The sequence below is a fragment of the Macaca thibetana genome, chromosome 13 (genome assembly GCF_024542745.1).
Source record: "Macaca thibetana thibetana isolate TM-01 chromosome 13, ASM2454274v1, whole genome shotgun sequence".
In the NCBI taxonomy this organism is placed as follows: domain Eukaryota; kingdom Metazoa; phylum Chordata; class Mammalia; order Primates; family Cercopithecidae; genus Macaca; species Macaca thibetana.
In genome coordinates, this window is record NC_065590.1 from 39,153,816 (window position 1) to 39,166,614 (window position 12,799).

The window sequence follows — 12,799 nt, forward strand, 5'->3', positions numbered from 1 at the left end:
GATAAACAAAAGTCTTTTGTGCAATATTAATAAGCTTTAAGCACTCCCCAGCCGAGCCCCTTGTCATCCAAGTAAGTCATGTGTATCAAAAGCCCTTATATGTGAAAGTTTGTTTTCATATCTGGCCAGCGTTGAATGGAGCCCCCTTTGCCATGTTGTAAAACAAACATTTGTTTATTTTGTGAACAGTGCTGGCAGTATGATACAGGAACTGGGGGCTGAATGCAGAGACCCCTTTCCAAGGAGGCGCCTTTGAAAACCTTTCTGCTGGACCATTCCAACTGTCAACTGATCTTGAGTTCTGTTTACATTAAGACAATAACAGTGTTTCCTAAATAAATAAGTTAGGGACACCCGTGGGCCTTAATGAAACCCCATAAATGGGATGGAGGGGTGGGAGTGGGGGAAGGAGGCTTTTGTGCTGTGCAGAAACAATGGCTAGTTCATCTTACGGTGTCCCCAAGGCTTGTGTTTTTAAGACAGAAGGGGGCCTTTGTGTTTATTACACTGATAAAAACTCCCCTGGCAGGGCTTCCCCGGACCGATGGCATAAAAGATGTGACATTCGCCTGTGTGAATGCCACACTGCCAAGCAGACATTTTCCTAAGCAGAGAAGGCCGGCCCCCACCCCCCGTTCCCCACCAGTTGATCAGCTAACCTCTCCTGGTGTGTAGAGAAAATAAATAAAAACTGTAAGACTAAACCATCTGCTGCTGGGGGTGTCTGGCTTCTTTCTTGGTTGTGTTAGAGCTTCCAGGAATCCATCCATTTTGGTTTCTGAACGGTCCAAGTTGTCTTCAGGTAGGATGGACATAGAGGCAGGTGGTTGGTTGGTAGTGGAGGAGGAGATGCTGGCCTGGGAGTTTGGGTTTCAGTGGCTTTTCCCGGGAAGCAGGAATTTCACCTTGTTTCTGGAAGTTACATTTCTGAGTAAAAGAGGTATGCTAGGTGAAGACTGAAGGCTGAAGATGAGGAACCAGCAGGGCTCACTGCTTGTAAATTAGAAAATAATTTTCTAAATACTATGTTTCTAAAACAAACTTTCACATATAAGGGCTTTTGATACACATGACTTACTCGGATGACAAGGGACTCGGCTGGGGAGTGCTTAAAGCTTATTAAAGTCTCTAAAATAGAGACTGTCATATAAATATTTTCAATTGTAAGGATTTCTTATTTGTTCCACAGAAATATATTTCATATACATTTAATGTTAACATTCATATAATTGAGACAAATCTGCAGGCTGTGATTACTTATGGCTTTTTGACACATAATAGCATCATAGTTTCCCAGAAGGATTTTCAAATAAAGTAGTTTACTTTTCAGACTATGACAGTTACCTCCTTTTACAGTGGTTTCTTCTCTACTTTCACTCCCTTCTAGCCCTTCTTATTTGTTCAGGACAATCTTTTCCCCTTCATGGGCTCCTCCAAATATCCCCACACAAATATTACCTGTTCCTTCTTATAAGGCTGATTCTGGGATATATTCATATGTTAAATGCAACTTGTAGTCACCATTATAAAGTTTGAATGTGTAATACATTGAATAAATTCCTAATTGTCATAGTCTAGATATGGGTAAGATACACTTAGTTTTAGAGTAATTTCTCATTTATATACTATGTCCTCATCCTCCAGTAGCTTGAAATTTTTAATGTGGTCGGTATCTTTTCAGAAGTCTGCTCAGTTCAATGGTCAGAACTTCTCAATCTGTGAGAGTAATGGCCGTGTTTGACCACATGACTATGACCCCACTCTCCAGCCCATGTCTGATGGGACTGTGTGTGGACACTTGGAACAGACTGAGCCGTGTGTTGTCATGCAGATAGAGAGAGGGAGGGAGGTGGGAGAGTGGGGAGGTGGAGAAGAGGAAGAGAGAGAGGGGGGAGAGGGAGGAAAGGAGAGAAAGAGAAAGGGAGAGAAGGAGACAAAAGATGGAGAGAGGAGAGAGAGAGAAAAGGAGAGGCAAGAAAGAGAAATGAGAGAGAATGAAAGGGAGAGACGGAGGGAAAGAGGGAAAGGGAGGGAGGGAAAGAGAGAATGCAGCAGAAAAATGTTTCCTGGATTTCTAATTATTTTCCTGCCCATAGTTTCAGTTATTCAGTCATTTCACAATGCTGGCTGCATATTTTTGGCTTTGAATTTGGAGAGACACCCCACCCTAAAAGAATTCTTGTAATAAATTTCTCTCCCCTCTTTCTTTCTCTCCTTTCTCCTTTCCCTCCTTCCCGCCCTCCTTCCCTTCCCTCCCCTCCCCTTCCCTTCCCTCCTTCTCGGTCTCTCTCAGTCTCTCTCAGTCTCTCTCAGTCTCTCTCAGTCTCTCTCAGTCTCAGTCTCTCTTAGTCTCTCTCAGTCTCTCTCTCTCTCTCTCTCTCTGTCTCTCTCTCCCTCAGTCTCCCTCCCTCCCTCCTTCTCTTTATTTTCTTTACTTTACCCTTCCTTCCTTCCTTCCTTCCTTCCTTCCTTCCTTCCTTCCTCCCTCCCTCCCTCCCTCCCTCCCTCCCTCCCTCCCTCTCTCTCTCTCTCTTTCTTCTTGTATATGCTAACTTGGTTACTAATACAGCCTACAACAAATGGAACTGGGAATAGATATCCCTTGGTGATGTGCAAATCCATGTAGCTTAATAATAAAATAATGAATTTGGATGTTGACAAAAGTTTTAGCTGTTCTTTCCTGCTGACATGTGGGGCTGTCAGGTTGAAACATGGTATAATTCCATTTATGATTCTGAAGCAATGGAACCTCTGTGAAAAACATTTTTTCCCCTTTAAATTATTGACACTGTAAAAAGTAGCTTATTGCAGCTGCTCCAAGTGCTGGACAGTTTGGATGATCTGACACGATGCTTTAATCTAAGACCTTGGGTGACCATATCCATCAATTGACCCAAAGGGCAAAATGAATAGAACGGCTCCTCGTGCAGCTCCGGATAAATATGTGCGGTTAACGGGAGGCAGAGCGTAAAAATTTCAGGGCTCTTTGGTCTTCTTTGACAAAATTAAAACAGAAATCCAAGAAAATCTTAAAAGGCCCCACACCTTCTCACCTGTGTCCTAGGACTTTCCCTCTTAAGGTAGCATGAATGCTGAAGAGCTGAGGCAAACTAGAATCTCCTCCTACAACGGATGCTCTCCAGAGGATGTTTGGAAAACCTGGCTGGACACCATGGGCTATTAGTGATCTTTTATTTTTCCTTTCTTTTCTTTGCTTCTATTTGTTTATTTGCTTTTAAATCAGGGAATAGAAAGGGGAATATTGGAAGATGAGAGTGGAATGTCCTCCTTAAAATCAGAGGAAGGCTTTTGTATTGGGAAACAAAGGACACAGATTTCACTCTTTGGAATAAATTGTAAATCGTGCCCCCCTCAACCTACTGGGTGGTATTGTCCTACTAAAAGACCTGACTCTGAAAAAACATACTTTCTCCAATGCCTCTCGCTTGGGAGCTTTGAAGAGTCTGGTAATGTGGGGAGGTACTGACATTTTGGAAACTCCAGACTGTTTCTGCCAATGGAGTGATTGTGTGTGTGTGTTTAAATTACACACGATTGGACTAGCCTTTATGACTGTGATTGTACAATAAGGAGCAATGGGCAAAGCTATCAAATCATTTTAAATTGGCCTCTCAGTATCTTTTCCCTTTGCTGACTAGCTGGAGTTTATCAGTGGACTGACATATTTCCTAGCATATGTGACCTCAGGCAGTCACTCTCCATTTTTTTTCCTGCCAGTGTTGTGTTCATTCATTTAATTAAAGTGTACCGAGTGCCCAGAAAATGCCTGGAATCGTGCTGGACATGATGATCGCTACTTAGAGCAGAACTGCGGCTGCTCCATGGAGCCCAGGCTGACCCAGCCAGTGTGAGCCAGGGAACCAAGCGGTCCGCACGTGAAGTACCCAATGCCCAGCCTCAGGCAACATGCAGTCTGCTTAGTGAGATGAAGGGCATGCCTATGAGGAGCTCCCTGAACAGTGCCATCTCCACGGAGGCAGCAAAAGGCAAACAAGGACTGCCCGCAGGCAGAACAGATCTTGCTGGAGTGGTCACCCAAATCTTCACTAAAGAGGGATTTTGGCTACATCTTGAAGGACAGGAAGGGCTGGGGAATGCATAAGTGGATGCTAGAGAAGGGAAAGGAGTCCGGGAAACAGTGTAACTGTGCTGGGGAGACCTGGGTTGGAGCTTGAAAGTTTGAGAGGATGAGACGTTGGTTTTGGACAGAGATTGAAGAGCCTTGAATACTGACAGGAGCTCTCCCTTGATCCTAAAGGCAACAGGGTGCAACTCTGGAATATTTCCCACCCTTTCATAGGCCCCTTTTGACTCCATCAATGAAGGTTGCAAACTTGGGCATTGTCTTCTTTCTTCTTCCAGGTGAAGATCTCCTCCCAACCCCCAGCAGACTCTCGTTTGTTTTTCTTCTAACTTTGTAGTTAAAAAAAAAAAAAAAAAAAAAAAAAAAAAAAAAAAGGAACTTTGGATTAAAAGCTCAGTTAAGAAAGTGCCTGACAAGCCGACATAGAATGGTGTGGAACTGGTTGTTTGCCTGGGGTTTAAAGGTGGTTTCCCAGAAAAGCTGTCTTACAGAGGGCCTTGCAGAATGCAATGCATGCATGTGCAAGGGGTGTGCGTGTGTCTGTGTCTGCGGAGGGTGGGGGTGGTATGGAGGAAAGGACATTTCTAAGAATATCTGGCAGGTTGGTGGTAAGTTTGCCAAGAAGGTTTATACTATCTTTGTGTGTGTGTGTGTGTGTGTGTGTGTTTGTTTTGAGATGGAGTCTCATTCTGTTGCCCAGGCTGGAGCTCAGTGGCATGATCTTGTCACTCTGCAACCTCTGGCTCCAGGGTTCAAGCGATTCTCCTGCTTCAGTCTCCCAAGTAGCTGGAATTTCAGGTGTCTGCTACCACACCGAGCTAATTTTTGTATTTTTAGTAGAGATGGGGTTTCACCCTGTTGGCCGGGCTAGTCTCAAGTATACATGTATACATGTATATGTATACATGTACACATATACACAAACACAACATATACATATATACACATATGCATTTATATATACAAATATATTGAAATATATCCTAGATAAAAGGTTTTAAAACAATCTTCATGAATGTATGTATTTTGGGTTTTAGGACAGATATTTGGTCTTCTTTCAGCATATACATCTGTTAAAAATTTTCCTTCTTGGATAATAGGTTTAGTCTGCAGAGCACTGTCTTTCTTTCCTTTGGATTATTTTGCTCTTCACCCAATGTATTTTTGACTTTGATGGCACCTGCCTTCTCCTTAGGGGTTGCATACTGTGTTGTAGAAAGAAAGGAAGGGCTTCGGGGGGAGAGAGTAGGGTGAGTACATGAGACCAATCTGGGTAAATGTCTTCCTAATTTAATCCTCTTATTGGAAAAGAGTGTTATGAATGAGCCCCCAAAGGTGTGCTTTTCACACACACCAGCCCTAGAGGGACGAATCATGGCTGTAAATGCACCTGTGTAAGCACCAAGTTAAGTGGGATTTTATTTTTGGTCTCCAGAATAAAGGTAGGTAGTGGTTCTAGCTGAAGGACTGGAGGTATGTGCAGGACATCCCAAGCTGTGACAGTTGGGCAGGCTGAGGGAGCGGTGTGAAGACCGCAGCCAGGCTGCAGAGGGCAGTGTGAGACCATGGCGTTGCCAGCCCTGTGGCAGGGCCAGTGCTGTTCTTAATATAGGCCACCTGTGGTGTTTCAAGATAAATTATGTTAGATGGGGAAACTAGTCTATTGGATTTGCAGTAAATGTGTGCCAGTTTGCTTTACCCCCAAAGAAAGTCTTTCTAGGATTTTCCTCTCTTCGCCAATTTCAAGACATTAAGTACTAAGACTGGCTGAGTGGCAAGCTTGTACCCGTTTCACTTTTCAAGGACATGAATGTGTTGTGACAATTGAGATGATATTTAGTGCCTTATGATGCATTAAAAATTAACTGCCTTGGGTGCTAATGCAGCTCTGGGTAGGGAGAGACACTTCTTTCATAATAATAACAACAACTTTGGCACCTTTTTTCTAGAATAGTAGGAACTGTAGCAAGTTTGCTGCAGGAGGTTTTGCTCTGGAGCCGGTTCTGGGTGTTGAGCATCCTGTGAAGGTGGGATTCCAGGAGGGGAGGAGGTTGGTGGCTCTCAGAGGGAGTGGCTGGTCTGGTGTAGAGGTTAAGTGCATGCTTTAAATTCAAATGGACCTGGGTTCAAATCTGCCTCTCATTTACTAGGTATAATACCTCCTCATTTTCCTCATCTGTAAAGTTTGGATAATTGTAGGAAAAGGATTTCCTGGAGTTGCTGGGTTAAGTGAGATAATATATGTGGAATGCTTAGCACAGTGGCCCATAGTAGGGGGCCTCTAGAATGTGGTATCATTACTGGCATTCAATTCCCAAATATTTATGAAACACCTGTTAGGGGATTTGATAGTGAACAATGTCAACAAGACCCTTACCCTCTGGTCTGGTGAGAAAGACATCGAGTACTTGCTGCATCGGGGCAGTTCTGAGGAAAGCATAGCACAGTGACAAGGAGTATGGACTCTGGTGCCACAGTGCCTGGGTTTGAATTCAGTCTGTTACTTCTAGCTGTGTGGCCCTTGGAAGGCCACAGACCCTACCGGCATCTACCTTCTGAGATCACTGCAAAGGTTAAATGAGTGAATACAAAATCTGAAAATGTTGCCTGGCATGTAGCAAGTGTCAGCATCACACGACTGCTTTTCATCACAGAGTGGGATGAGCTTTAAAAGGAAGAGGATCAGGATGCAGGGGAAGTGTAAAAGAGAAAGATGTGAGTGAAATTCATCTAGCGAAGTTCTACTAAGGAGGGGAATGAGTCACAAAGTCAATTCGGGGTAGAAAAGGAGAGGTAGATTTACACATGTGCTCTTATCACATAATCTCCAAGATGCATTATCAGGGGTAAAAAGCAATGGGACAGGCCAGTATGCACAGCATGCCCCCATCTAGGTAAAAATAAATTTATCATCCTATCATCTATGTATGCATATATGTATGCATGTATGTGTGTAGCATCTTTCTCCATCTCTCATCTATGTATCTATTATATATGTATCTATCTAGCGTCTATCCATCCATCTATTTAATCATGTACTATTTTAGGCAAGGTTCACTGAGGGATTGCTAATACTATTGCTTGGGGGTGAGGGGGTGATCTGGGGAATTGTAACAGAAAGAAGAAAAAACAAATAAACTAGACAAATGATCGAGTAAGAAGATAGACACCTTTATGACCTTCAGGCTAAAAGGCAAATAGCAAAACCAGGGCTAGCTTTAGGTTTCTGGTTAAAGAGTCCATGCCACTGGTTCCTGGTAGGAATGGGCCTACTAGTCTCGCTAATTTATTTTATTTTGGTAAAGGTAGTTATTTTTATTAAAATGCTATATATGCTAATATGAATGGGTCTATTATTATTTTCAAATAAATACTTAAAATATTTCTTCCTATTCATTTCTAATATGGGAAAGATGATGGATATAACCTATATAAATAAAAGTTATGTGGGGACATTGGTTATTTTTTATTTTTTGAGACAGAGTCTCACCCTGTCACCCAGGCTGGAGTGCAGTGGTGCGATCTCGGCTCACTGCAACCTTGGCCTCGCAGGTTCAAGAGATTCTCCTGCCTCAGCCTCCCCAGTAGCTGGGATTACAGGCACCCACCCCCATGCCTGGCTAATTTTTGTATTTTTAGTAGAGACGGGGTTTTGCCATGTTGTCCAGGTTGATCTTGGGCTCCTAACCTCAAGTGATCTGCCTACCTTGGCTTCCCAAACTGCTGGGATTACAGGTGTGAGCCACCATCCCCGGCTGGGGAGTTCTGATTCTTAACTGGCTTCACATCAGACACAGGCCAGCACGGTACTTATCGGCTTTGACACTTCATGGAGCCTCAGATGCCAAGTGATTTAGTTACAGATTTAGTAAGTCCTCTGCTGTCGATACTGTGTTTCCCAGGGATTGCAGCATTTCCTACCCATATTCTCATTGTTAATAGGAGCAGGCTGGAGGGCTCCAGGGAAGCTTAGCAGTTCAATGGCTCCTTACAAATATCACTCCTGCTACTGTTACTACTGCTACATAATATTTATTGAGCGCTTATGTTTTCCAAATACTGTACATGGGCCCACCCTATATTAGGCACCAGACGTTATTAGCAGGTGGAGAAGAGCACCTGCCCTCAGAGCTGATTAGAGGTATACTGGTTGGGTGGTATGGGGTTGGGGATGGATGGACTGGAAAAATGCTTGCCTGTGATCTGGAGAACTGAGCACATGTGCTCACCTTTTCCTACTTGCCCTTTCTTGATTTGAGAAAAGCCAAACAAAACAAAACTGAGCCCAGCCTGAAGCAACAGGAATTTTCAGTGTGGAGATATCTGGTCTGAAAAGCCTTCTAGCTTAAAGGTTGCTGTGGTGTGTGAATGTCTGTGTCTCTCTCAAATTCGTATGTTGAAATCTTAACCCCCAATGTAATGGTATTAGGAGGTGAGGCTGTTGGGAGATAATTAGGTCCTGAAGGTAGAGCCCACATGAATGGGATTAGTCCCCTCACAAAAGAGACCCCAGAGTGCTAGCTCACTCCTTCTGCCGTGTGAGGGCACAGAGAGAACCAGGAAATGGGCCTCATAGACACCAGAACTGCTGGCGCCTTGATCTTGGACTTCCAGCCTCCAAAGCTGTGATAAATTTCTGCTGTTCAGAAGCTACTCAGTCTATGGCATTTTGCTGTAGCAACCTGAACAGACTGAAACAAAGGCCGACGTGAAACATCCCTCTTTCTCTTCTGCTTGGAGAATGGTAGAGGACCACTTAATACATTTAAAAAAAATCTCTCTTAGTTTCATTTCAGTAAAGGAGAGGGGAGGGAAGGAGGGTGTCGACCTGTAACAGCAGACCTTCTTCTCTAGGACATGCCCTGCTGAAAAATCACACCTATTTTGTTTTTTTCAGTTTCACTGGGACATGGGACAGACATTGTTTACTTGTTATTTGAAAGCTACAAAAAGGTCTGCGTGACCCCAAGTTTTTCCCTACAGGCCTTCTGCGGTGCCTGCCACGCCCACCATTAGCAGGACTCCTCAGGGACCTCTGGGAGCTGTGTTCACTTTAACTGACTGGACACATTTTCACGCTCATTTGCACGGCTTAGACTCAGGCATTGGTCTCTGTTCAGCACGCCAGCCCTCACCCAGTGGCTGGCACCCAGTGCTCTCCAGCTGCCCTGAGTCCCACGCCAAGTCCCTCACCACCTGACACATAAATGTTCCTGACCTTAATTCTCACATTAAGACTTATCTGTTCCGTGTCCCAGTTCCCCTGACTGCTTTCCTAGCCTCTAGGTTATTTGTAGGTAACAACTGGGTATTCATTAGATCTGGGGCTTTAAACTGTATTCTAAAGAACCCAAGAGAGCCCACAAAAATGCCTTTGGGGATACAGTAGAGTTGGAAGAGGAACCAGGATGAGTGGGCCCAGGCCTGCAATTGATTATACCAGCATAGCACCACTTGTGTGTTTTATATACTGCTACCTCCTTATAAGTGTCCCTTTGAAGGGTCTTGTTGCTTTAAAAAATACTTGGGAGGCACTTCATGGGACTAACTTGTGCAAATGGGCATCAGAATGCCTTTCTTTGAGTTGTCCCTGTCACTGGGAACTTGACGGGGGAAATGATCAAATGGTTTCATACAAGAGAAGGTGCTAGTGGCTGAGATACATATTTCCATTTTTTTAAAATGGTTTTTATTGTGAAATAAACTAACAAATGAAAAGGTGCACGAAACAAAATCTCATTATTCAAAAATGGACCACAAAATAAGTGCTCACATAACTCCTACCCAGGTCAAGAAATAGAACATGACCTGTACTTCAAAGTTCCCTTTACCTTCTCCTGCTTCTACCTGTCACTATCCTCTCCAGCTCCCTGGAAAATTAACCCCTCTCCTAAGCTTTGTGGCAGTCACTTCCTGGTTTGTCACCTTAGCAGTCAGCCCTAAACATTACACTTTAGTCTTGCCTAGTTTTGAACTTGATATCAATGAAGTAATAAATTCTGGCTTTTTTTGTTGTTAAACATTATCATCTTTCTTTCTTCCTCATTACTCTCCTTTCCCAAGAAATGCATTCTACAAATATGAGGAAGGATCGCAGTAATATTAATATTTCTACATTATAAGACTGAATAATGAGAAAAACTAGTCAACAATGATTCTTAACAAATGTCTCCAGCTTGGAGGTAATTATAGTGGGCAGGTATTAAAATAAATATGGTGTCATCATAATTAGCATTTATGAAATAATGTTCACAGGAAGAACTTTCTATTTTAACTTCACAGATTCTTACAATTCTTGAGAAGCAGGTATATGGCAAACAAATATTTGCAGCTTCTTCATCTTTCTTTTCCAAAATATCCTTGGTAAGGGCACAAAGGGACATGCCTTATTCTAGGGTGGTCCAGAAAGACAGGGGCAACTGGAAATATGAGTGTCCCCCTCTGACTTGGGTCTGGCCTTCTGCCCCTGTGGCCCCTGCCTCTTTCTGATGGTAAATGCAGAGAGATGGTGATGGATGGTTTGTCACAAATAGTTTTCAGTTTACCAAAGTGCACCTGGCTTTCTCTGAACTTCTTTGAAATGCTTTTAGAGCAACATGGAGAATGGAATTCAGCAATTCTCCACAGCTGCGGTCAGAATACAGCGACCCCAGGAGCAGCTGGGGGCAGTTATTTTCATGTTTTGTAGTTGCTGTTTCCTTAAAAGCTTTTTCAGAATGTTCTGGAAGGTCCTGTGGTATCCATATTATAAGAGATGGTGTGTGGGGCAGACTCTTGGATTCTAGGCCCTCATCCAAAATTTGGCAAATATTTGTCTCCACTTCTCACCAGCAACATGTTGTCTCAGAAGTACTTGCCCTGTGCCCTCCCGTGTCAGCCCAATAGGCCCACATGCAGGAGTGACTCTCCTCTAGAAGCTCTGTTTAGTGAAGGGAACCCTCAAGTAGAAGCAAGGAACCCTGGGATCTGGCATCAGTCGAAGATTAAATCACCTCTTTGACCTTTTGTCAGTATCTCTCTCTTCTGGCCTTAGTTTCCCACATCTGTAAAATGAGGATGTCGGACAGAAGATCTTAGAAGACTCTTTCTGTAGGGAATTGGCAATGATGTTTTAAGGTAAGAAACTGATTGTAGGGGATGGGCACGGTGGCTCATCCCTGTAATCCCAGCACTTTGGGAGGCCGAGGTAGGCAGATCAAGAGGTCAGGAGTTTGAGACTCAGCCTGACCAACATGGTGAAACCCCGTCTCTACTAAAAATATAAAAATTAGCTGGGCATGATGGCATGTGCCTGTAATCCCAGCTACTCAGGAGGCTGAGGCAGGAGAATCGCTTGAACCTGGGAGGCAGACGTTGCAGTGAGCTGAGATCGCACCACTGCACTCCAGCCCAGGTGACAGAGTAAGACTCCATCTCAAAACAACAACAACAAAAAACCAAACAAAAAAAGAAACTGATTATAGCAGAAATCCGAACTATTTCCTTGGGCAAGGCTGTTTTTACATAGAGACAGATTAGTAAGCAGAATAAGTAGCCTCTCTTGAGGCTTTAATGGATGACAAAGGACTGTATTATTATTATTATTTTTAGATAAGGTCTCACTCTCTCACCCAGTCTGGAGTGTTGGCTTGCCATCTTGGCTCACTGCAATCTCCGCCTCCCAGGCTCAAGTGATCCTCCCACCTCAGCCTTCTGAGTAGCTGGGACCACAGGCATGCACCATCATGCCTGGCTAATTATTTGTAGTTTGGGTAGAGATGGGGTTTAGCCATGTTGTCCAGGCTGGCAAAGGACTGTATTTTAAAACAAAACATAACACCCCCATAATCTTTTCCAAAACAAATGAACAGTTCTCACTTTTTTAACTACCCCATTAACAGTGCCTGAAATATCACCAATGGATCCTTCCCTTTTTGCAGATTTTGTGATTTTCTAGAGTTCATAAAAAAAGATATAAATGGCTCTAAAAGGAGGAGTAGACAATACTATTATCAATGGGATTAGTGGACTTGACAAGAGGCAGAGATTCTAGCACTGTTCCTGGTTCTATGCTTGTGAAGCAGCTCAGGCAGTTCCCAACTTGAAGGGACATATTCTAAACCAGCACTTTGCAAGCTTTGATGAATCTACAAATGACCTAGGGGAACTCCTAAAATGTAGTTTCTGAATCAGTAGGTTCTGCATGGGACCTGAAAATCTGCATTTCTAATAAGGTTTCAGGTGATGTGGACGCTGCTGGTCCACAAACACATCTGGAGTAGCAAGAGTTTATAGCACATGACTCTCTCTTTTGAACATAGCTAACTGGACTGCAGGGGCCGAGCCCATGACTCCAATCCAGTCAGTGTGTAAGCTGACCTCTGATCACAAAGGAATATTGGGTCGATCAGGAGTTTAAACAGGAGAGGTGGGCAGTGGTTTAGGAGTAGAAGTTAAAAAATCTAAAGAAACACAGAGACACATACATAGAGAAGCTGCCTCATTTTAATGACAGAACATTAGAGAAGGACCCTGTGAAGACTGTCTTCTGCCGGTGTGAGTTATGTCTAGATCTTGAACACAGAGTGACCTTTGGCTCCTGTCTCCCCCATGCAGGCCCGACCCTACTCCCTCTTTATCCATCAGGGCTGTGTGCTGAGATTATTTTCAAAGTTCCTGGGGGGCCAACCAGGTAACTGGGGCTTTAATTGAATC